The following is a 24,792-nucleotide window of genomic DNA, read 5'->3' on the forward strand; positions in this document are numbered from 1 at the left end:
CGGGTGAGACGCTACAGCTGCTGTTCTGTCCTTCGGTTTGTTGAAGCCTCAAGCTCAACAAGAGTCGTCCTGAGGTGAAGGAGTTCCAGCCTCAGGGCTTCCCTGTGGCCCTGGGACTCTATGGAGATGGTTTCCTGCAGAGTCGCCAGTGCCGCCCGCCTGTCCCTGTTGGACGCCAACATGTCCTCCCTGTGTGACTGGCAGATGGAGTCGGTTGCCTGCTGTAGTCGCTCCATCAGCCTTTCGGGGGGGACAATGGAAGTGGCCACCCTATCCATGGCCTGAGCCATCATCTCTGATGATGCTGCCTGTTGGTTTGCCATACCGTAAGTGGATTGCTCCCATGCGGTATTGCCAGGTGGCGTACGGCCACCACGTCGGCGAGCACCACACCTGTCTGGGGCAAGGCGAACTGCGCCTTGCTGTGCCGGCACTGCCTGAGGCTGCAGGACTGCATTCCCCCTCTGATCTGCTGGCCCAGGAACAGGATCAGATGTCGCAGAGTGTGACCCTGCATCCGTAACCACCAAAGGCGTACCTGCCAACACTGACATCCCCATTGAGGGTTCTGACCCTGGTGCAGGTGGGTGGGACAGAACATAATCCCTCCCAGGAACGGCACGTAGGTCTCATCATCCGAATCAACACCTGAGTACAGCTCGGGGGAGGTGCAGCCAGAGACACCCCTTGAGAGCACGACCTGCAGCAGTTGTGGGTTCTCACCCACCACCACACCACGTCCCTCACTGGTGGTCGGTCGGCCCTCAGACCCCTCCTGGGTCTGCACCTTTTCCACAACCCCAGCAGTATCAGGTGTGTCTTCCCCTGCAAAGACATAAAAGCAAACAAATGGAAACAGGCATTAGCACCATGGCACACAATGAGGGCTGAGAAGCAACAGAACCAGTACTTGATTGACACATGTCCCACATGACTAAAACCCTCCCATGCATGCACCCTCACTGCGTATGAAGGGTAAGCAAATGGCACAATCTGATGACACCAAGATGGAAGATGAACACATTTTCTGCATGCTGCCTGGCAGTGGCATCACACATTGGCCTGTGATTGCCAGGTGAAATACACATGCCATCACACAGATGGCATGTACCATTGCTATTGAGTGAGGATGGAGAGGAGGGCAGCACTTATTCATTCAGTCCAGTTCCCTCATGTAATAGCTTTTCTAATTCAAACAGGTCTGATTTTTCACCTGGAGCTGCCAGTCCAAAATGGTCCGATTGCACAGGGACATGTCTAAACAAATGATATCCAGGTAACAAAGTCACTCCACTTTACCATAGCCATGTCAGACATGTGACTAGAGGACTGAGAAATGCCTAGTAAAAGTGGTGGAATGCAAACAATCTGCCTGAATGAACAGAGAAAAATAAGCAACAATGTTGTGGCAAGGTGACACTTCAAAGGGCAACTGGTGTGCTGTTGGGCTAGATGTCTACTGTTGGCAGAAGGGATACTGCTATGGCCATGAGTGGGGGCCTGGTGGGGGCTGCCCATGGTGGCTGGGGGGTGGGGGTGATAGGGGACATGAGTGGGGGCCTGGTGGGGGCTGCCCATGGTGGCTGGGGGGTGGGGGTGGGTGGGAGACATGAGTGGGGGCCTGGTGGGGGCTGCCCATGGTGGCTGGGGGGTGGGGGTGGTGGGAGACATGGGTGGGGGCCTGGTGGAGGGTGCCCCACACTGCTGGGGGGGTGGGGGTGGTGGGAGACATGAGTGGGGGCCTGGTGGAGGCTGTCCATGGTGGCGGCTGGGGGGTGGGGGTGGGTGGGAGACATGAGTGGGGGCCTGGTGGGGGCTGCCCATGGTGGCTGAGGGGTGGGGGTGATAGGGGACATGAGTGGGGGCCTGGTGGAGGCTGCCCATGGTGGCTGGGGGGTGGGGGGGTGGGAGACATGAGTGGGGGCCTGGTGGAGGCTGCCCCTGCACTGCTGGGGGGTGGGGGTGATAGGGGACATGAGTGGGGGCCTGGTGGAGGGTGCCCCACACTGCTGGGGGGAGTGGGGGGAGGGAGACATGAGCAGGTGTGCAGGGTAGTCCCCTGCAGGGGCCGTGGAGGGTGTACAGGGAACACCTGCGAGGACCCACCCAACCTAATCGCGTGTGATTATTCCCGCGCACCCCTGCAATACACGTAACCAGCCAAATCGCGTGTGATAATTCCCGCGCACCCCTGTAATACACGTACCCAGCCAAATCGCGTGTGATTATTCCCGCGCAACCCTGTAATACACGTACCCTGGCTAATCGCGTGTAAAACTTCACACGTACCCCTGTCACACACGTACCCAGCCAAATCGCGTGTGAAAATTCCCGCGTACCCCTGTAATACACGTACCCTGGATAATCGCGTGTTTAACTTCACGCGTACCCCTGTCATACACGTACCCTGGCTAATCGCATGTAAAACTTCTCGCGTACCCCTGATATGAACGTTACCCGCTTTGCGTTCCTTGTTTGGCAGCCCTGTAAACTGGTCCAGGGTTAGCGCAGCCCTTTGTGATGATTTAGCGATTTTGATGGCTTTTCCTTGCGCAAGGGCGTTCTTGGGGGCGTTACTGGTGCTGCTGCAGGGTCGCTGCGATACTCTGCGCCACGGCTGGTTTGGGAGTCTAAAATCCATGAATACGCTGTGCGCGGAAATCGGTTTTGGCGCACGCGCCTGGCGAAGACAATCGCATGCGGACACTCTGCGCCAGCCGCTTGCGACACTTTTCTGCGAAATTCTATGAATTACCCTGACTAATTCTTGGTAGTGATCTGCCAGCACCCAGGTAACTAGTGAAACCAGGACAAACTAGGCTCAATATACGTGGCCCTGTACATAGCCGTTGTAACCTTGGGACAATAAGAATAAAAACAATATATATATAAAATGCCCTTGTGGTGGTAACACAATGCATATACATGACGTACAATGGAGGAAGAGTAGAGGTCCTACTAACCTGTTTTCAATTTCTTTAGAGTGTGGATGGCAGAGTAATTCTAGAATTAATGAGCACTGTCCTAATGGTATGGCATAGGAATAAATCCATTACTGCAAAATGAGCAAACAAAAGATGTACATATGCTTTAGATAGCTGTACTTTTATGTGTCAGGTACTTAATTAGCCTTTGAAATATTTAAGAATATTTTAAAAATGACTGTTTCTTGCGTGTGAGTCAATCATCACGCTGAAGCTTTGCACAAGGAGATGTCCCTTCTATTGGTAATTAAATGATGTCGCATTCGCTGTAGATTATGTTGGCGAAACTACATAGGCCATGATGCATCAGTGTCTCGGACAGGATAGATACTGTCAATGCAGTATAGTTGAAACGACTTATCAGAGTGTGGTCTAACCCCACCTATTCCTATATTACTTACTTTTAAACCCCGAGCAGGTAAATCCTCGATAGCGTTGTCCCATTGATCACACATTGGGCACTACACTATACAAAAAGCCCACTGATAAAAACACACTGCTATTATATAGAAGTTTCCATCCCCAGAGCCTCTGTGAAAATCTGCCATATGGACAAATCCTAAGGACCGTAATTTTAGCGAGATTGAGGATTTCAAAGAAAATAGCAAAGAACTAAGCCAAAAACTATGAAATAGTCAATACCCGCGGAACATCATAAAAAGATCAATGAAACGAGCACGTCATGTAAATTGAGAAACAAGCTTCAACAAGCAAACAAAACCACAAGAAGAAAGGATAACATGCATCTCTTCCTTCTCACCAATTAGTAATGACCATAGAAGGATCATACTAAAAAATTGGAAAATAACCCGAACAGAGGATTTTAAACCTAATTGCCCCAGATTCGCGTTTAAGAGAATGCCCAATCTCTGTGATAAACTAGTACACACCTACCCAGTGAATACAAATCCTTCACCAAGTCAAAATCAGCAGTGGGATCTACCACCTGTTCATGGGCACTTTAAATGCGGGTAATGTTCCGTGTGTCACCTTACTAGCAACATCAAGCAAATAGACCTCAATGGCTTTTTGTGGAAATATAAGACCTTCTTAAATTGCCTTACCAAATGGGTGATTTATGGCATAAGATGCCCATGTGGGCTCATGTATATCGGGAAAACCATAAGATCTGTCATTCTCCATCATGGGCAGGTATGTAAGTACAGCAAGAAGGCCTGTTTTTGCACACACGCCTCCTTTTATTGCTATGATTAAGTCCAGGACATGCCTGTTCTGGAGGGTCATGAGCCTGATGGCCCTCAATTCTTCTTTAATCGCATGAAATCCTTTTAGTTTTGTGTTAATTGTTTGTAGCAGCTACCATCCAGTAATATGTAACCATTTGGCATTTGCTGCAGCTTGAAGTCCCGGCAGGATATGTAAATATCACTGCCCTCCTATCGAACAATTCATGCTCATCTGGGATGTCGTGATAAGCTTGTATTGATTTTGCTGAAAAATAATTCTCTCTCTTCTGTTGGTGAGGTTTAGCGACTTTTCTTTCTTTGATATGCATCCATTTTCAGAAAGTCAGTGATGTGGGGATCACTTTGGGGAATGAACAACGCAGGAACATGTATTATCTCTATAGATCATATTCCTCCCCAACTTTTAGGCAGCTTCATATAAGCTTTGGATCCACAGTCCCAGTAGTGGTCCATCAGCACGGCAGTTCCTTCTGTCATTCCTGGCATATCAATTATTTGCTTACATCCTTTATTTTCTTCAACTTTGGTCAGACCCCTGTTTCTGAAAACACAGTGTCGCATTCTTCATGGGCATTATGGATACAGGTCCTGGTTCATCTTCAACCCATGTTAGTATCTTCGCATACTTGGCCCAGTCCTTAAAACATTTGTAATTCACTATGTGCACTACCTTCACTGGTGCTGTCATCAATAAGTGTGCACTGCATCCCAACATTCCTACTTCCCATCCTGTACAACTAACTACTTGTCCATATACCAAAAGCTGAGGTCTCTCTCAGCATCCTGGAAATCTGGTGTTTCCCATGTATCTGCACAATTCAGTCTCTTCTGTTCAACAATCCTGATCTCTCCTCCAGTTCGACCACTAAATGAGTACAGGAGCATTCTGCTCTTACGATTCAGGTCCTTTTCCATCTTCTGTTTCTTTATGTAAGCTTGTTCATTTGGCAATGTCCTTTTTGACATCCATCGTCGGGTTGCCCATTTTGCATCAAATTGTCCTCTTGGCATGCATACTGCTAGTTGGCTGAGACACGTTTCTTCATGTATTGATATTTCTCTTGCTATAAATGTTCTGGCTGCGCTCATGGCATAAGGGATGAGAGAACATACATAGCAGCTCTTTTCTGACATTCTCCTCCCCACCTCACATATGAGCTTGTACCACATGCAATGTTTAAATGGGCTGAATTATCAAGGTATGTGTTTATATCCTGATAATCTTCTCCAACATCCTTCTTGACTTGGTTAATTTGTTTGGAAATCTCAGGGAAAATATCACTTGCAAATATCACTAACAACATGAAAAGTATAAACCCAATACATGAAGACAATAATATCCTGCTGTCACCCAGAGTATAGATCTCTAAAGAAAAACCGTGGGCGTCTAACAGGAAAAGTGCTACCCCTAAACATTGGTGTCCTAAACTCCAGTGGGCTTGGGTCATGGACAGAAACAGTGCTATCATGTAAACATTTTTATTTAAAAACCAGGCATAGAACACTCTCTCATATTTGCTGTCAGTTAATGGAAAACAAAAATTGGTTGTGTGAGCTGCGAGTCACTGCTTTGGAATGCATTTCCACATAGTTATAGAATATCCAAAAATCATGTATAGACATTCCTATGTTTTAAGCTCACTATTCCGAGACTTTGTTTAAGAAATATATATTATGAATGGACACTGACCTTGCCATGGTAAGTGGGGAGTAGACACACTCCGTCATTCCCTTTATCATGACTGGAACAACTGTTCATTTGAATGTGAGCAGTGTCCATAGGCTGGTTCCTGCAATGACAATGTGCTGGGCTCACAGTAAGGTACCCTGTTGGATTATTAACATGATTTAGCACGAATGCATATCAATCCCAAATCTAGTATGAATAAACCCACCATGCGAACTTACCTAAAGTGTCAAGATGGTCAGATTGCTCTGGGGATAAATTACCCGGGGGTCTTACATCCCTGTAACAACAGAAAGTCACAGCTTGGTTGATTTAGTATTTCAAAGCTGAAAGTGCCACAGCAGAAAAAGAGAAGGAAGGGGGCGGGTGCGTAGATATATCGCTTACCTTTCGTCCAATATCAAAGGGGGGGCCTCTTAAAGCCACCACCAGCTGAATGACCCGAGATGGGTGCACTCGAGCGGACGCAAGCGTGCAGCAGCACTGCGCTGCTTTCGTTTTGGGTAAATATAGTTTCAACGAGATCATGTGATCCCAAAGCGTGTCACGTGATCTCCCAGCGGGTCCAGTGTCATGTGCGCAATTGCGTGGACGACCCGAAGAGAAGAAAGACTCGTGTCTTTTTATCCAGAGAAATCAAAGGACCTGCAAAGGTGACACGGATTGAGTAGCCACTAAATTGATGGCCTACCATGAACCCCTGCTATGCCTGTGAAATTTAATAGGGTAGAAAGCCAGTTTAGGGCCCTAAATTTACTTAGATACAAAAGGTATACAATTACACGACTACTCAGATAAAAATCCCTATCAGGGAGGAACATATTCTGAGAGTTAAAGCACCCATGATGTTAATTGTTATGGTGCCATGGCTCTACAGTGTTTAAACCTTGTGTTAATGTTTTTAAATTAAAAATCCAAAGTTTTTCTTTATAGTCCAAATTCTTTATCAATTGAGTCTGATTCTGAGCATACACTTTTTCTATGCAGAACCATTGTATTTGTTCTGCATTATGGCCCATCTCTACAAAGTGAATTACCATCGGCGCATTTAGGTTCCGCATTTAAATTTTGGAACGATGTTCATTAATGCGGGTGCTCACCTCCCGAGTGGTTTTACCAATGTACAACAATTGGCAGGGGCAACGAATAGCATAAATAACATTTTTGCTCCTACAGGTGGTAAATGTTGAGAGGTTCCAATTTTTGGCATCCTACTTGCCCGGGTCATCTGTTGCTTCAAATTTTTACTTTTTTAGAAAGCAAACAATGGTTTAGGCAAGCTAATGCCAGAGGCATTAAGAAGGCGCCATTTTTTTAAGATAATGCCTTTGTTGGCATTACTGTGTTGACAGAAAGTTGAAACACACACAAGCTCTTCCTTTTTTTCAATATCACGTTTAGGTAATAGGAGCTGATCTCGATTAGCATATCGGGCTCTCTTTCTCGAATGTTTTATCAATTTTTTCGGGTACCCACGTTCCAAAAGTCTTTTCTCTAAAATGGATGCATGTTTTACAAAGTTGTTGATGTCCGTGCAGTTGCGGCGTAACTGCAAAAACATGCCATAGGGCAAGTTGCGGAACAAACTTGCAGGGTGTTGACTTTGGTATATTAGTGTAGTGTTCCTTTCTGTAGGTTTTCTATGCAATTCTGTGCATAGATGGCCCTCTTCAACAAAAATGGATAAATCCAAGAACGCAATTCTGGAGTAGGGATGTAACGGTATTACGGTATACCGTTAAAGATATCGTGAACCACTTAATTGAACAATAATAACCGTCACATTGTTTATACTGGTATACCGTTCATACTGTTAAGTGTGCTTTTCAATCTGATTTGGAAAGGCTGCAGTAAGCAAGTGCTGCGCAGTCTTGGTAAGGCATTCTTGGATGTGCCGTCTGCCAAGTAGTTTCATTTTGAGCAGTTTTTAATGCCATTCCATAAACCACACGTGACTGACACAAAATCAGTATGTTAGCAATAGGAAGAATAAATACAGTGCTAAGAAGGAAAAGGGTTTACTTTTTTTTTTTTAATTTACATTTTTCTTTTAAAGCGCTCACGCAGCCCGCGGGCATCGATGCGCTGTTAAAGAAATTGTTTTTGTCTTAGTTGCGTATTTATAACGCGCTTAAACACCCAGAGGTTTCTAAGCGCGGACCCGGGGATTGAACCTGTGTTGCTTCGTGGTCTTGCTTCCAATGCACGCACGTTGCCGCTGAGCTATCCTCCCGGGACTTTGGGTTGGCGGCTTTGGGGTTTATATATTTATAATGGATAATGTTTTCTAAACATATGACAATGGGGGATTTCCCTGGTTCTATCATTGAATTTACATATAATAAGTCACACTACAAAATTTACTCATCTCTGTGGGTATTCCCTGCTGCCATACCAAAGGGTAACATGTCCGTGATTACTAAACACCTTTTGGCCCGGAAGTAAACTAAAGGCTGCAACGTAAAGAGAGAGTGCGTGTGCATGTGTGTGTGTGTGTGTGTGTGTGTGTGTGTATGCGCACAAGCGTATACTACCATCAGACTCCATTGATCTGTGGCATGCAGGTTATCAAGATGGCAACATGTTCATCTTCACCAGTAGCCAGTGGGGGAGCTAAAAGCCTAAATGACAACCTAAGAAAAGCTATTCAGTTCGCTTTGCCAGTCGCAGCAGGGCCCCCCTCCTCCTCTCCACACGTGTGTTTGTGTTTGGTGGAAGCAAGGGGTGGCATTTCAGTGGAAAGTATGTTGAAAAGCCCAATTCTGGCCCTGGGTGCTTGGTTTTGTTTGTAATGATAAATCTGACAATTTATGACCTTTTAGAAAATATTTGTTAAGATTAGTTAACTCCACTTGCTATACCACGATAACCATGATATACCGTCATTTGGCAAGAAGGTTATTGTACCGTCATAAAACTAATACCGTGACACCCCATATTCTGGAGACTGAGTACTCAAAAGTGAAATTAATGTGTAAGTCTATACCATTGAGCCATTCAACAAATAGCTCCAATGATGTTTGTGTACCCTCCCAAATCATAAATATATCGGCGATATATTGGCGATATATCTTGATTTGGTCTCTGAAAGGGTTGAGAACCCCCAAGATCTTCTCTTCTTCAAACAGAGCCATGAAAATAATGGCCAGATTGGGGGCAAAAGTACAGCCCATACCCGTACCCTTGCATTGTAAAAAGAAATTCTCTTTAAATTTGAAAAAACTATTCTTCAGAACCAATTTGGCTGCTCTACAAAGGCAGTCTGTGGGGACATCATGTGGTAGTGGTCGTCTATTTAGCATTGTTTTTAGACTAGCAACAGCTCTATCTTGAGGTATATTTGTATAGAGTGCCCCAATATCAAGGGAAACCAATATTTGTGTGTGAGAATCGAATGTTTTAAATTCCACCAAATTAATGACATCTTTTGAATCTAAGAGAAAGGTGGGGGTTGTCATTGCCAGGAGTTTGATGGATAAATCAATATATTTCGATATGGGTTCAAGTAGCGAACCACATCCCGAGACTATAGGACGTCCCGGGGGGTTCTCCATATCTTTATGTACTTTAGGCATGATGTAAAAAAGAGGCAAGCGATCTTCCGAATAGTTGATAAATTCAGCTTCCTTTTCAGAAAGGAAGCCTGCATGGCCACCTTCCTCGGTAAATTGAAATATTTTGAGTTTAATCATCTCTGAAGGGTCTTTTGAAATTTTCATATAGTGGCCAGGGGTCTGTAGAAGTCGCAGTACTTCATTGTCATATTTAATCGGCCGCCTTGATAACTATAGACGGATCTGAAGCTAATGACTGGATGGCCTGAAATTCAGAAAGTTTCAAATTAGGTCCCTGTTGGTTCCTAGGATGTCGAATTAGTTCTATTTCCTTAAGAACAAGCTTTTCGAAAATTGTCACCTCAGAGGGGAGATCACTGGAGTTGGGGGTGAAGGTCGAGGGTCTAGAGAGACCTGAAATATTAGGCTTACTTGAGATCGTATTATTATGAAAAAAGAAATGCAGTCTCAATTTTCGTAAGAAACTTTTGATTTCACTGATTAGTGACATGGCACTAGGGTTCTGAGTCGGAACAAAAGATAAACCCAATTTCAGGATAGAAGTTTCTGCTGGTGTTAATGTGCAAGAAGAAAGATTAAAAATAGGCAATATTTGATTCACCACCTGTAGGCACGGTTCCGTGTCTGGAAGTCCCGATGTATCCGCCCCTGCCCGGAGGTGTTCTGCAGGGGCATATTGTGTGTCATCTGGCCTTGGGGAGCATTTCTGCGGCCTCTTCGGCCGCCCCTTCCTCGAAAAGGGTGATCACCCAAGTTTTGGATCGGGTCCTCATTGCCCGAGTTTCTGGGTGATGTATCTGAAAATGTGACCCATCTTTTTTTGTTGGTATTAGAGGGTCCCATATTGCAGTTTGCATTAGTTTTCCAAGCTGTTTGGGGATTGAAATCTTCAGCTATGTGTGGATAAACCTGTTCCTTTTTAAATAAGGAAATATCTTTCTTTAATTTATTGGGTTTTTTTCAATTGTTAGTTTCTTGAACTCCTGAAACGATTTTTCAATTTGTTCCAACTTTTGTTTGGATTCCACGATTACAGTATTGAATAGAAAATACTTTTCTTGTTCTGTCAACGTTTCCAGGATCTTGCCACTGACTCTTTGAGCCTTTGTTATAGTTAAAACCAATAGATCACGGCTGCATTTCGTGGCAACTTGACTAAAAGCAACTTTATAATCATTATCATCCAAAAACAAACATGGAATAATTTTAACTTGTAACCCTTGTGGGATGATACTAGATGTTAAATATTCTTTCAATATATGGCCATGCATTTCTGTGCGGAACTGTTTCTTTTTCAAATTCAAAAGAGCATCGCCTGTAGAGCCCTGATTCTGTATGGGCAGTTGTAAATTTTCAAAAAATGAGGGGCCCTCAATAAGCTCTGTTATTTGGGCCTCCGTGCAGGAGATGGTATCTGTTTCCGCCATAACCCAAGATAGGGCCACTGAGCTACGGTACACCAATAGATACACACGATACATCCTAAGCCGGATAACACCTCAGTGAAAGTGATAAAATAACCTGCACAGCCAAGTGCTGAATATCTATGTTTCTCTGAAAGGCACAGGGAACCCCACACTCTGGATTAGGGTTTTAAAGTAACAATTGATTGCAGAAAAATACATCCAAAGGATACAATTTGAAAAAGGGTATCAAGGGAGTTTATTGAACCTGATACTTCTTTTAGTATGACTTAAATCATGATTTAATCAGCACTTTTTGCGAAAAATTACATAGCAGGATAAGAACTTTTAAGAACACATCTATCAAATACAATTCATTTTATTCAAACGTGCAAACATTGCACGTTTGAATAAAATCATGTGATCCCAAAGCGTGTCACGTGATCTCCCAACGGGTCCAGTATCATGTGCGCAATTGTGTGGACGACCCGAAGAGAAGAAAGACTTGTGTCTTTTTATCCAGATAAATCAAAGGACCTGCAAAGGTGACACGGATTGAGTAGCCACTAAATTGATGGCCTACCATAAACCACACCTTTTTTATAACAGACATTGTAATATGTGGACATTGATGGTAGCAGACTACTCTGTATCCTGTGAGAGGCGAGAGGCAACAGAAAGCTGTGGTCCTTTTAATTTCCCCCCACCCCCTCCATCTACATACTCTCCTTCCAAACGCGAAGTGCTGCGCAACGCTTAAATGGAGTTAACCCGGAGGTGGTCAGAGGGATGGTGACAGCAGCAGGATCAAGTACGCAGAACCAGCGAAAGAAGGATTTCCTTTCAACCGGAGCACCGCGAAAAACAAGGATGCTAGATCCGACGCTCGACATATCCGACAAGGTGAGCACTGACATTTAAACTGGAGTTGAAAATGAAATGGAAACGGAAAACGGCCTTAATATGCAAGCGAAAGCGAGAGTACCGTCACCTGTGACACACGCTCTGAGCGAAAGGAGACTGTGCTTTTGTTAGGGATAGAAATAGATGTTTCATTGTTGGATATTTAAATTATAGAACATCATTTCACAAAATTCTATAAGCATAAGGAAGTAAAGAGAACATATTGAACAAAAAGTAGCTACAAAATGTATTGCAAAAGAATACATGTGTCGAATTGTATCCTGTGCAGTAAGCGGCCTTCTCGCCAGCAATGTGTATCTCACATAATGGAAGATTCCCATTTTCTTTAATTCAATCATTCAGCTTCTGTCACCTTTATAAACCACTATGTTTCTCTGAAAGGCACAGGGAACCCCACACTCTGGATTAGGGTTTTAAAGTAACAATTGATTGCGGAAAAATACATCCAAAGGATACAATTTGAAAAAGGGTATCAAGGGAATTTATTGAACCTGATACATCTTTTAGTATGACTTAAATAATGATTTAATCAGCACTTATTTCGAAAAATTACATAGCAGGATAAGAACTTTTAAGAACACATTTATCAAATACAATTCATTTTATTCAAACGTGCAATTATTCATCCACATACATCCATCACTCATCACTTCACTCATTCAGAACAACAATGAATAGAAAATCTAAAATCTTTAAAAATCATGACATATAATTCATCAGAAAAGTTTACAGAAAGAATGTGAAATCAATATCGCCACATTGAATAATGAAAGTGACCGACAAGGAGATGGGTCCAAAGAATCTTCAACCACAACCTCTTCCCAAATTCCTCTCTACCGGTTTCGACGTTTGTACTCTAATATAGTGACGTCTTCTTCAGGAGATAAAAATACATTCTAGAAGAAGGAAACATAAACTCATGAATCCCTAATCTATAGATGAAAACATGGTATAGTAAAACCAAATGCACAATACTAACAACATGAAAAGTATAAACCCAATACATGAAGACAATAATATCCTGCTGTGACCCAGAGTATAGATCTCTAAAGCAAAACCGTGGGCGTCTAACAGGAAAAGTGCTACCCCTAAACATTGGTGTCCTAAACTCCAGTGGGCTTGGGTCATGGACAGAAACAGTGCTAGCATGTAAACATTTTTATTTAAAAACCAGGCATAGAACACTCTCTCATATTTGCTGTCAGCTCATGGAAAACAAAAATTGGTTGTGTGAGCTGCGAGTCACTGCTATGGAATGCATTTCCACATAGTTATAGAATATCCAAAAATCATGTATAGACATTCCTATGTTTTAAGCTCACTATTCCAAGACTTTGTTTAAGAAATATATATTATGAATGGACACTGACCTTGCCATGGTAAGTGGGGAGTAGACACACTCCGTCATTCCCTTTATCATGACTGGAACAACTGTTCATTTGAATGGCAGTGTCCATAGGCTGGTTCCTGCAATGACAATGTGCTGGGCTCACAGTAAGGTACCCTGTTGGATTATTAACATGATTTAGCATGAATGCATATCAATCCCATATCTAGTATGAATAAACCCACCATGCGAGCTTACCTAAAGTGTCAAGATGGTCAGATTGCTCTGGGGATAAATTACCCGGGAGTCTTACGTCCCTGTAACAACAGAAAGTCACAGCTTGGTTGATTTAGTATTTCAAAGCTGTAAAGTGCCACAGCAGAAAAAGAGAAGGAAGGGGGCGGGTGCATAGATATATCGCTTACCTTTCGTCCAATATCAAAGGGGGGGCCTCTTAAAGCCACCACCAGCTGAATGACCCGAGATGGGTGCACTCGAGCGGACGCAAGCGTGCAGCAGCACTGCGCTGCTTTCGTTTTGGGTAAATATAGCTTCAACAAGATCATGTGATCCCAAAGCGTGTCACGTGATCTCCCAACGGGTCCAGTGTCATGTGCGCAATTGCGTGGACGACCCGAAGAGAAGAAAGACTCGTGTCATTTTATCCAGAGAAATCAAAGGACCTGCAAAGGTGACACGGATTGAGTAGCCACTAAATTGATGGCCTACCATGAACCCCTGCTATGCCTGTGAAATTAAATAGGGTAGAAAGCCAGTTTAGGGCCCTAAATTTACTTAGATACAAAAGGTATACAATTACACGACTACTCAGATAAAAATCCCTATCAGGGAGGAACATATTCTGAGAGTTAAAGCACTCATGATGTTAATTGTTATGGTGCCATGGCTCCACAGTGTTTAAACCTTGTGTTAATGTTTTTAAATTAAAAATCCAAAGTTTTTCTTTATAGTCCAAATTCTTTATCAATTGAGTCTGATTCTGAGCATACACTTTTTCTATGCAGAACCATTATATTTGTTCTGCATTATGGCCCATCTCTACAAAGTGAATTACCATCGGCGCATTTAGGTTCCGCATTTAAATTTTGGAACGATGTTCATTAATGCGGGTGCTCACCTCCCGAGTGGTTTTACCAATGTACAACAATTGGCAGGGGCAACGAATAGCATAAATAACATTTTTGCTCCTACAGGTGGTAAATGTTCAGAGGTTCCAATTTTTCTTTTGCGCATTAAAGGAAATGGTTTTCTTAGAAAATTTAGAGGCAATGCACGAAGAGCATGGATAATGGTCTACTATTGGATTTAGGTGAGTGTCTCGAATCATAGGAATCTTGAGTGGCATCCTACTTGCCCGGGTCATCTGTTGTTTCAAATTTTTACTTTTTTTAAAGCAAACAATGGTTTAGGCAAGCTAATGCCAGAGGCATTAAGAAGGAGGCCAATTTTTTAAGATAATGCCTTTGTTGGCATTACTGTGTTGACAGAAAGTTGAAACACACACAAGCTCTTCCTTTTTTTCAATATCACGTTTAGGTAATAGGAGCTGATGTCGATTAGCATATCGGGCTCTCTTTCTCGAATGTTTTATCAATTTTTTCGGGTACCCACGTTCCAAAAGTCTTTTCTCTAAAATGGATGCATGTTTTATGAAAGTTGGTGATGTCCGTGCAGTTGCGGCGTAACTGTAAAAACATGCCATAGGGCAAGTTGCGGAGCAAACTTGCAGGGTGTTGACTTTGGTATTTTAGTGTAGTGTTCCTTTCCGTAGGTTTTCTGTGCAATTCTGTGCATAGATGGCCCTCTTCAACAAAAATGGATAAATCCAAGAACGCAATTCTGGAGTAGGGATGTAACAGTATTACGGTATACCGTTAAAGATACCGTGAACCACTTAATTGAACAATAATAACCGTCACATTGTTTATACTGGTATACCGTTCATACCGTTAAGTGTGCTTTTCAATCTGATTTGGAAAGGCTGCAGTAAGCAAGTGCTGCGCAGTCTTGGTAAGGCACTGTTGGATGTGCCGTCTGCCAAGTAGTTTCAGTTTGAGCAGTTTTTAATGCCATTCCATAAACCACACGTGACTGACACAAAATCAGTATGTTAGCAATAGGAAGAATAAATACAGTGCTAAGAAGGAAAAGGGTTTACTTTTTTTTTTTAATTTACATTTTTCTTTTAAAGCGCTCACACAGCCCGCGGGCATCGAGGCGCTGTTAAAGAAATTGTTTTTGTCTTAGTTGCGTATTTATAACGCGCTTAAACACCCAGAGGTTTCTAAGCGCGGACCCGGGGATCGAACCTGTGTTGCTTCATGGTCTTGCTTCCAATGCACGCACGTTGCCGCTGAGCTATCCTCCCGGGACTTTGGGTTGGCGGCTTTGGGGTTTATATATTTATAATGGATAATGTTTTCTAAACATATGACAATGGGGGATTTCCCTGGTTCTATCATTGAATTTACATATAATAAGTCACACTACAAAATTTACTCATCTCTGTGGGTATTCCCTGCTGCCATACCAAAGGGTAACATGTCCGTGATTACTAAACACCTTTTGGCCCGGAAGTAAACTAAAGGCTGCAACGTAAAGAGAGAGTGCGTGTGCATGTGTGTGTGTGTATGCGCACAACCGTATACTACCATCAGACTCCATTGATCTGTGGCATGCAGGTTATCAAGATGGCAACATGTTCATCTTCACCAGTAGCCAGTGGGGGAGCTAAAAGCCTAAATGACAACCTAAGAAAAGCTATTCAGTTCGCTTTGCCAGTCGCAGCAGGGCCCCCCTCCTCCTCTCCACACGTGTGTTTGTGTTTGGTGGAAGCAAGGGGTGGCATTTCAGTGGAAAGTATGTTGAAAAGCCCAATTCTGGCCCTGGGTGCTTGGTTTTGTTTGTAATGATAAATCTGACAATTTATGACCTTTTAGAAATTATTTGTTAAGATTAGTTAACTCCACTTGCTATACCACGATAACCATGATATACCGTCATTTGGCAAGAAGGTTATTGTACCGTCATAAAACTAATACCGTGACACCCCATATTCTGGAGACTGAGTACTCAAAAGTGAAATTAATGTGTAAGTCTATACCATTGAGCCATTCAACAAATAGCTCCAATGATGTTTGTGTACCCTCCCAAATCATAAATATATCGGCGATATATCGGCGATATATCTTGATTTGGTCTCTGAAAGGGTTGAGAACCCCCAAGATCTTCTCTTCTTCAAGCAGAGCCATGAAAATAATGGCCAGATTGGGGGCAAAAGTACAGCCCATACCCGTACCCTTGCATTGTAAAAAGAAATCCTCTTTAAATTTGAAAAAAATATTCTTCAGAACCAATTTGGCTGCTCTACAAAGGAAGTCTGTGGGGACAGCATGTGGTAGTGGTCGTCTATTTAGCATTGTTTTTAGACTAGCGACAGCTCTATATTGAGGTATATTTGTATAGAGTGCCCCAATATCAAGGGAAACCAATATTTGTGTGTGAGAATCGAATGTTTTAAATTCCACCAAATTAATGACATCTCTTGAATCTAAGAGAAAGGTGGGGGTTGTCATTGCCAGGAGTTTGATGAATAAATCAATATATTTCGATATGGGTTCAAGAAGCGAACCACATCCCGAGACTATAGGACGTCCCGGGGGGTTCTCCATATCTTTATGTACTTTAGGCATGATGTAAAAAAGAGGCAAGCGATCTTCCGAATAGTTGATAAATTCAGCTTCCTTTTCAGAAAGGAAGCCTGCGTGGCCACCTTCCTCGGTAAATTGAAATATTTTGAGTTTAATCATCTCTGAAGGGTCTTTTGCAATTTTCATATAGTGGCCAGGGCTCTGTAGAAGTCGCAGTACTTCATTGTCATATTTAATCGGCCGCCTTGATAACTATAGACAGATCTGAAGCTAATGACTGGATGGCCTGAAATTCAGAAAGTTTCAAATTAGGTCCCTGTTGGTTCCTAGGATGTCGAATTAGTTCTATTTCCTTAAGAACAAGCTTTTCGAAAATTGTCACCTCAGAGGGGAGATCACTGGAGTTGGGGGTGAAGGTCGAGGGTCTAGAGAGACCTGAAATATTAGGCTTACTTGAGATCGTATTATTATGAAAAAAGAAACGCAGTCTCAATTTTCGTAAGAAACTTTTGATTTCACTGATTAGTGACATGGCACTAGGGTTCTGAGTCGGAACAAAAGATAAACCCAATTTCAGGATAGAAGTTTCTGCTGGTGTTAATGTGCAAGAAGAAAGATTAAAAATAGGCAATATTTGATTCACCACCTGTAGACACGGTTCCGTGTCTGGAAGTCCCGATGTATCCGCCCCTGCCCGGAGGTGTTCTGCAGGGGCATATTGTGTGTCATCTGGCCTTGGGGAGCATTTCTGCGGCCTCTTTGGCCGCCCCTTCCTCGAAAAGGGTGATCACCCAAGTTTTGGATCGGGTCCTCATTGCCCGAGTTTCTGGATGATGTATCTGAAAATGTGACCCATCTTTTTTTGTTGGTATTAGAGGGTCCCATATTGCAGTTTGCATTAGTTTTCCAAGCTGTTTGGGGATTGAAATCTTCCGCTATGTGTGGATAAACCTGTTCCTTTTTAAATAAGGAAATATCTTTCTTTAATTTATTGGTCTTTTTTCAATTGTTAGTTTCTTGAACTCCTGAAACAATTTTTCAATTTGTTCCAACTTTTGTTTGGATTCCACGATTACAGTATTGAATAGAAAATACTTTTCTTGTTCTGTCAAGGTTTTCAGGATCTTGCCACTGACTCTTTGAGCCTTTGTTATAGTTAAAACCAATAGATCACGGCTGCATTTTGTGGCAACTTGACTAAAAGCAACTTTATAATCATTATCATCCAAAAACAAACATGGAATAATGTTAACTTGTAACCCTTGTGGGATGATACTAGATGTTAAATATTCTTTCAATATATGGCCATCCATTTCTGTGCGGAACTGTTTCTTTTTCAAATTCAAAAGAGCATCGCCTGTAGAGCCCTGATTCTGTATGGGCAGTTGTAAGTTTTCAAAAAATGAGGGGCCCTCAATAAGCTCTGTTATTTGGGCCTCCGTGAAGGAGATGGTATCTGTTTCCGCCATAACCCAAGATAGGGCCACTGAGCTACGGTACACCAATAGATACACACGATACATCCTAAGCCGGATAACACCTCAGTGAAAGTGATAAAATAACCTGCACAGCCAAGGGCTGAATATCTATGTTTCTCTGAAAGGCACAGGGAACCCCACACTCTGGATTAGGGTTTTAAAGTAACAATTGATTGCAGAAAAATACATCCAAAGGATACAATTTGAAAAAGGGTATCAAGGGAATTTATTGAACCTGATACATCTTTTAGTATGATTTAATCAGCACTTATTGCGAAAAATTACATAGCAGGATAAGAACCTTTAAGAACACATCTATTAAATACAATTCATTTTATTCAAACGTGCAAACATTCATCCACATACATCCATCACTCATCACTTCACTCATTCAGAACAACAATGAATAGAAAATCTAAAATCTATAAAAATCATGACATATAATTCATCAGAAAAGTTTATAGAAAGAATGTGAAATCAATATCGCCACATTGAATAATGAAAGTGGCCGACAAAAAGAGATGGGTCCAAAGAATCTTCAACCACGACCTCATCCCAAATTCCTCTCTACCGGTTTTGACGTTTGTACTCTATTATAGTGACGTCTTCATCAGGAGGTAAAAATACATTCTAGAAGAAGGAAACATAAACTCATGAATCCCTAATCTATAGATGAAAACATGGTATAGTAAAACCAAATGCACAATACTAACAACATGAAAAGTATAAACCCAATACATGAAGACAATAATATCCTGCTGTCACCCAGAGTATAGATCTCTAAAGCAAAACCGTGGGCGTCTAACAGGAAAAGTGCTACCCCTAAACATTGGTGTCCTAAACTCCAGTGGGCTTGGGTCATGGACAGAAACAGTGCTAGCATGTAAAATTTCTAATTGAAAAACCAGGCATAGAACACTCTCTCATATTTGCTGTCAGCTCATGGAAATCAAAAATTGGTTGTGTGAGCTGCGAGTCACTGCTATGGAATGCATTTCCACATAGTTATAGAATATCCAAAAATCATGTATAGACATTCCTATGTTTTAAGCTCACTATTCCAAGACTTTGTTTAAGAAATATATATTATGAATGGACACTGACCTTGCCATGGTAAGTCGGGAGTAGGCACACTACGTCATTCCCTTTATCATCACTGGAACAGCTGTTCATTTCAATGGCAGTGTCCATAGGCTGGTTCCTGCACAGACAATGTGCTGGGCTCACAGTAAGGTACCCTGTTGGATTATTAACATGATTTAGCACAAATGCATATCAATCCCATCTCTAGTATGAATAAACCCACCATGCGAGCTTACCTAAAGTGTCAAGATGGTCAGATTGCTCTGGGGATAGGAAAGCCGGCTACCGGTGTCTCGCGCTAAATTACCCGGGAGTCTTACGTCCCTGTAACAACAGAAAGTCACAGCTTGGTTGATTTAGTGTTTCAAAGCTGTAAAGTGCCACAGCAGATAAAGAGAAGGAAGGGGGCGGGTGCGTATATATATCGCTTACCTTTCGTCCAATATAGATGAAAGGTAAGCGATATATACACGCACCCGCCCCCTTCCTTCTCTTTTGGGGGGCTCTTAAAGCCACCACCAGCTGAATGACCCGAGATGGGTGCACTCGAGCGGACGCAAGCGTGCAGCAGCACTGCACTGATTTCGTTTTGGGTAAATATAGCGTCACCGAGATCATGTGATCCCAAAGCGTGTCACGTGATCTCCCAACGGGTCCAGTGTCATGTGTGCAATTGTGTGGACGACCCGAAGAGAAGAAAGACTTGTGTCTTTTTATCCAGATAAATCAAAGGACCTGCAAAGGTGACACGGATTGAGTAGCCACTAAATTGATGGCCTACCATAAACCACACCTTTTTTTATAACAGACATTGTAATATGTGGACATTGATGGTAGCAGACTACTCTGTATCCTGTGAGAGGCGAGAGGCAACAGAAAGCTGTGGTCCCTTTAATTTCCCCCCACCCCCTCCATCTACATACTCTCCTTCCAAACGCGAAGTGCTGCGCAACGCTTAAATGGAGTTAACCCGGAGGTGGTCAGAGGGATGGTGACAGCAGCAGGATCAAGTACGCAGAACCAGCGAAAGAAGGATTTCCTTTCAACCGGAGCACCGCGAAAAACAAGGATGCTAGATCCGACGCTCGACATATCCGACAAGGTGAGCACTGAAATTTAAACTGGAGTTGAAAATGAAATGGAAACGGAAAACGGCCTTAATATGCAAGCAAAAGCGAGAGTACCGTCACCTGTGGCACATGCTCTGAGCGAAAGGAGACTGTGTGTCGTAGACTGTTTGGTGCATGAAACAGTGAAGCAACTTGTATGGGACACTGATTCGTGGGGATCGAGTCAAAATGTACCGCAGGTACTCAAATCCCTTCGTTTTTTGGAATGCAAAAAAAGCCTGCAATGAGAGCTGCATGCGCATAAGAAAATTGTTAATGCAGTAACAACTTCTGCTCACATGGCTCCTTCAGCCTTATGCGCCCATTTGACAAAACCGGCTGTCGCATGCTTATTACCACACTCAGAACACGTAGACATAGCCCCTATGGGTTTGGGAAATGTCACATTAGATAGCATCATACAGGACCGTATGACTAAGTAAAGACACATTTGAAATTGCAATGCGAAAGAAGGATTCTAACATTGTCAACATTGCTAATATTGCGTCCACATCAGATGTTCTTGCTATACCAACTGATCTGGCCTCTTGGCCTGTACACACAATGTCAGATATAATGAGGCCTGTATGCCGGCGTGCGGCGAGACTTTTGTTAGATATAACGGAACTTGAATCACTATTAAGAAAACAGGAAAAACAAAAAGCAGTATTTGGTTCAATACTGCCTCCAAATTATATGGACAAGATAAAAGTAGATTTGACATCAACACCATATCCCTTCAACACTGCCAAGTTGAGAAAAAAGAATAGTGGGGAACTTGTTCCACCTTTCTTCCCCAATGCAGACGGCTGTGTGTTGATATCTCCAACAAAAAAATGGGAAGATACCAAGCAAGCGATGGAACATCGCTCGGTACGAGCCCTAGAGACTAACCATAACAACAAGTCTCTGCTAGACGACGATGTGTTCGAGACTCGGGCCAGGAGACCAACAAGACACAAATACAACCAAGTCCTGTTGAAGGGAAAGCTCACCTTCCAGCATCCAAATGTCAGTGCCTCCCTAACAAGCGTGATGGGACCCCGGTCATACCAACAACGATGATGGACCTCCAAAATACCTTAATGGCACCAACTACGATTGCCCTGACACCACTTCTCAAACTATACAAATCATACAACAAAGCTATTAAAGATCAGGCAACATTCTTGGACATGATACATACTAATCAGATCCACTTAGAATATTTCATAAACACAATCCAGGGTCGGTTAGATATGAAGCAGATCACTGTGCCCAATCGCAGGCACGGCTATTCTACATTGCAAGAGGCAATCACAGTGATAAAAACACTATGATAACAACAATGGTTGAAATAGCCCAAACTCTCCAATTGGAGAGAAATGTATTGCCAAAAATAGACCAACAACATACCCATCACCTTACTGCGGCAGAAATGCATCAACTGAACAAACATACCAGTAAGGTAATGGTAGACAATGAACTTGCTCGAAATGCGAAACACCCAGAACTAATTATGACAGAATCCCAAAAAGGAAAGAGCAAAATGGTCGTACAATCACCACAAAGCTTTAGGGAATGTGACAGAAATATTCCACTTGCGAAGGACATGCTACACGCACCCACAAACCTACAAGAAGTGACCCTATCAGAGCAAACTTCGATTCCACAACAGTCAGTTATTGACAAACTGCAACCTATTGGAAACACAGAGATGTCAGAGAAGAGCGAGCTCCAAAAAACAAAAAAGAAGGTTTCATGTATGAAATCAACACTGCCGAAGCAACCGTTTGCTATATTTAAAAACAATCTGGACTCCATGCCTGAACTCTGACAGACCAAACAACCTCTTCAGAAAAAAATGAAAAACCAGCCAAGAAGTGCCAAACCTAGAGCAAGTGGATCCCAAGCTTTTCTAAGGAACATAAAATTGCCAGTACCGTTTGCTAAATCATCACAAAAATGACCTGAAAACCCTAAAAACACCATGAATGAGATGGAAGCATCAGCAACTACTACTAAAAATGGCAATGGCAATGTAAAACTGACTAATGAAGAAATAGAAGAAAGAGACCTACCACTAAATCTATCAGTGTATATGACTGATGATAAGGCTTAAGAAGAGTGTGTCCTGACCTGTGAAGAAATCTCAGAGAGGGGGCTAGAGGCGTCAGTAAATGGGCAAGGTACCCCCATTTCTAACCAACAACCCAGTGATGTCTTGGCAGGCTCTTGTGAAAAGGTTTTCAAAACACTTGAACAGAAAAGGAACAAAATAATTAAACCTATGAAGAAAGATGCACAGACAAACAGAATATGAACACCATCCTCAAATGAGAACAGACAACTACTGAAATTTGAAGATCCCAGACAAAACCCTTCTTCTCATACTCTGATGATGGAGAGAATGGATAAAACAATGGATGGACTGATTCTTAATCGGACCAATGTGCTGAAATTACTGCATATACTACCAAAGCTATGAAAAGTTGATACATACGATATCAAAATTGTAGAATTTGTAAAAGAGGAAAAAACTGACTGGATAATTTTACATCTGTTTTCCAGAGAACTCCTTACGAAGATCTTAGAACAAAGAGTCTTTTTTGCCTTATGGATTTGATCTTACATGCGCTCTCCTGCACAGTACTACGAAATATGTGAAAGAGAAGTGGAAGGTACAAAAGGAGAAGACTACTTTCCACTACACAACTCAGAAGATCGAAGGCGCAGTCCCTCAAATGAGCAAACGAGAAGAAATGTGGCAATAGTCTCAGCCATGTAATATTTGACAATCAAATTCGACCCCTGAAACCATACAGAGAGCAGAGATATAACGCAACTGGAGAAAAATACCTTGCCATTGCGAAGCGTGGAAGCAAGCAACAACAAATGAAACCCCACAAGATCCTCACAAAAACATCAGGGTTTTGCCCATCTATTTAGGGTGGGAAACCAGGAGCTACAAGCTTTTGATATAATCTGTCTACTGGAAACCTGGCTACATAACCAATGGATCTGTGATGGCTATATGACACATTTGAACCCAGCCATTACGAGACCAGCCGGACACCCCTCCTCAGGCCTACTAACTTTGGTAAAACTAGCAGCGAATCTAGAAGTTCTGGAATCCCTGAATATTAACTCCTTTATATTGCTCACAGTCATTAGACAGGACCCAATAAAGGATGAATTAAAAAAAAATCTTGGGCATTTGTAACCTGTACTGGAATCCAGTGGGCATCAACGATTCCGTCTTTATTGATTCCTTACTGTCTACCATCGACAACATGCAGACGCGGTACAAGCCCTTGAATTTCATCCTATGTGGAGTCTTTAATATACATCTCTTCCAGTCTTCGGGAATCGCAATACTGAAAAGAAAACTACCTATGACAGCACAAACACTGCTGAAAGAACTACAGCATAGAGATATTAAACTTATAAATTGCCATCTGAGAGACGATTTAGCCCCGATAACGACATGGCAAAAAGGAACAGGTTTGGGGTTTCTAGACTACTATTTCACCTCGCAAGCACTGATTGTAGCTCTAATTAATATGAAGCTTATCCCAACTATTCTTAGCGATCATCGCTTGCTGACGCTGGTATGGAAAGACCTTCAAGTTAGATCTGAAACCTGTACCTTGCCGGCACTTGATCTAAATAGCGGGAAACACAGGTTTCCTATCAATCCAGAGGAAATACAAACTCTGACAGAAAGGTTCAATAATAGTGCTAAAACTGATAGCAATGAATTCAACTATGAATGGATCCTGAAGCCATATAAAACTAAGGACTCCTGTCCAGCTAAATTATGTTCCACACATAAACATTCTTACTACGCTCCACTGTTGAAGAGGAAGATAAGCACAGAGCAGAATTGAGAGAAGCGAAGCTTACACCGCGGGCGGATCGCTGGAGTCAAATTAGGAAAATTAAACAAAAATATAAGAACTGGCTTCGCAACTCTAAAGCCCAACGCGCCGAATGGGATGCAGAATGTATTTTGAATGCCCAAGCTAAGAGAAACACCAGATCGCTATGGGCCCTATTGAACAGTCAGAACCAACATGGTGATTTACTAATATCAGACGTCACGGAAGCTGCATGCGTAACACACTTTACCAATCTGTTTGCTAAGAAAGCAGATTGGAAAGACCATTTAGATGACTTGAAAACTACAAAATGGGATATCAAATGGGATTGTGATGAGATTCTAAACAAGCTCTGACGATTGAACAACTCCAGAGCACCAGGCCCCGATGGTATGATTAACACCATCTTAAAAGCTAATTCAGAAGGTTGGGCCGATTTTTGTCATGCCATCTTTCAACTCATCATGAGAACAAAACAACTTC

The sequence above is a fragment of the Ambystoma mexicanum genome, chromosome 2p (genome assembly GCF_040938575.1).
Source record: "Ambystoma mexicanum isolate Mex_15411 chromosome 2p, UKY_AmexF1_1, whole genome shotgun sequence".
Lineage (NCBI taxonomy): Eukaryota > Metazoa > Chordata > Amphibia > Caudata > Ambystomatidae > Ambystoma > Ambystoma mexicanum.